Genomic DNA, 2,740 nt, shown 5'->3' on the forward strand with positions numbered 1-2,740 from the left:
GGCTGTGCTCTTTGATCTTCATCAGTAAATATTTTAAGTTCTCTTCACTTTCAGCAAGCAAGGTTGTATCATCTGCATATCACAGGTTGTTAATAAGTCTTCCTTCAATCCTGATGCCACATTTTTCTTCATATAACCCAGCTTCTCGGATTATTTGCTCAGCATACCGATTGAATAAGTATGGTGAAAAGAATACAACCCTGTCACACACCTTTCATAATTTTAAACCATTCAGTGTTCTCATGTTCTGTTCAAACAACTACCTCTTGGTCTATGTACAGGTTAGGTTCCTCATGAGCCCAATTAAGTGTTCCAGAATACTCACACTTCGCAATGTTGTCCAAAGCTTGTCATGATCCACACAATCAAAAGTCTTTGTGTAGTCAATAAAACACAGGTAAACATCTTTCTGGTATTCTGTGCTCTCAGCCAAAATCCATCTGACTTCAGCAATGATATCCCTCGTTCCACGTCCTCTTCTGAAACCAGTGTGAACCTCTGAAAGTTCTCTGTCAATGTATGACTGCAGCTGTTTCTGTATTACCCTTAGTAAAACTCTACTTGCATAAGATATCAATGATACTGTCTGATGAATTATGCATTTCGTTGGGTCACCTCTCTTTAGAATGGGCACAAATACGGATCTCTTCCATTCAGTTGACCAGGTAGCTGTCTTCCAAATTTCTTGGCATAGATGAGTGCCACCTCACTTTCTTGAAAGATTTCAATTTGTATTCCATCAATTCCTGGTGCCTTGTTCTTTGCCAACGCATCTTGGACTTCTTCCTTCAGTATCATTGGCTCTTGATCATATGCTACCTCTTGAAATGGTTGAACATTGACCATTTCATTTTGGTACAATGTCTCTATGTATTCCTTCCATCTTCTTTTGATGCTCTGTCCATCATTCAATAATTTGCCCAGAGAATCCTTCAACACTGCAAATTGAGGCTTGAATTTTTCCTTCAGTTCCCACAACTTGAGAAATGCTGACCGTGTTCTTCCCTTTTGGTTTTCTAACTCCAGATCTTTGTACACTTCATTACATTAATTGAGCTGCTCTTTAAATTTTCTCTTTGGCTCCTGTACCTTCTCATTTCTTCCATTTGCTTTAGCATCTCTATGCTGGAAAGCAGGTTTCAGAGTCTCTTTTGACACCCATTTTGGTCTTTTCCTCTCTTGTCTTCTTAATGACCTTTTGCTTTCTTTCTGTATGATGTTCTTGATGTCATCCCACAACTCTTCTGGTCTTCCGTCTTTAGTGTCTAATGTATCAAATATGCTCTTCAAATGATCTCTAAATTCAGGTGGGATATATTCAAAGTCATATATCAATGTTGTATAGTATTCCAAAGTTTATTTACCCATTCTTCCATTGATGGATATTTAGCTTGTCTCCATCTTCTGCTATTGTGAATAGTGCTGTGATGACCATGGGTGTGCATAGGTCTATTCATGTCATGGCTCTTATTTCTCTAGGATATGCACCAAGTAGAGGAATTGCTGGGTCATATGGTATTCCTAACTTTTTGAGGAAGTGCCATACTGTTTCCCACAGGGGGTACACTATTTTACTGTCCCCCCCATAGTATATGAGGGTTCCAATCTCTCCACACCTCATCAGTATTTGTTTTCTTCTGCTTCTTTGCACTTTACTATTCATGCTGGGGTGAGATGACATCTCATTGTTGTTTTGATTTGCATGTCTCTAATGGCTAACGATTTAGAATATTTCTTCATATATGTGTTGGCTACCGGAATGTCTTCTTTGGTGAAGTGTGTCTATTCGTGTCCTCTGTTCATTTTTAAATGGAATTATTTTTCTTTTTTTGTTGGGGTATTGAAATTTTTATAAATTTTAGATATTAATCTCTTGTTGGGTATGTCACTGCCAAAATTATTTTTCCCAGTTTGTGGGTTCTTTTTTCACTTTTTTGGTGAAATCTTTTGAAGGGCGTGTCTAATTGTTAAGAGGTCCCAGTCACCGAGTTTGTCTTCAGTCGTTTGTGTGTTTTCAATTATATTTGATAGTGTATTTATGCCATGTATCAGAGCCCCTAAGTTTGTGCCTATATTTATTTACATTTAGGTCTTTAATCCATGTTGAGTTCATTTTTTATATGGTATTAGAAATAAGTCTTGTACCATTCTTCTGCAAATGGTTATCCAGTGTTCCCAGCACCATTTGTCAAAGAGACTACATTTTCTCCATTTATTGTGTTGGGGCCCTTCATCAAAGATCAGCTGACTGTAGGTGCATGGATTTACTCTGGGTTCTCAATTGTGTTCTATTGATGTGTGTGGCCTTCACTGTACCAGTACCAGGTTGTTTTAATTACTGTGGCTGTATAGATTTTGCGATTGGGAAGTCAGAGGCCATCTACTTTGATCTTTTTTAGTAGTGCTTTTCTTATCCAGGGTTTCTTTCCCTTCCATATAAAGTTAGTGATTGGTTTTCCCATCACTTTAAAGAATGAGGAATAATGTCTTTTGATGAGCAAAAGGGTGTTTTATATATTTAATCTTATTGTATTTGAAACTATACACAAACAGATGTCCAATTCAACAATTTCTACCTGTACAATTCAGTGACATTGTTCATATAATTCAAGTTATAGGCAATCATTCTCACCCTCCTTTTCCAAATAGCTCTTCCCTCAATGACATAAACTCACCACTCCCTAAGTTTCCTATCTAACCTTTTGAGTTTGAGGAAACATTAAAAAATATTGATGTTGTA

The sequence above is a fragment of the Chrysochloris asiatica genome, unplaced genomic scaffold (genome assembly GCF_000296735.1).
Source record: "Chrysochloris asiatica unplaced genomic scaffold, ChrAsi1.0 scaffold00033, whole genome shotgun sequence".
Classification (NCBI taxonomy): Eukaryota; Metazoa; Chordata; class Mammalia; order Afrosoricida; family Chrysochloridae; genus Chrysochloris; species Chrysochloris asiatica.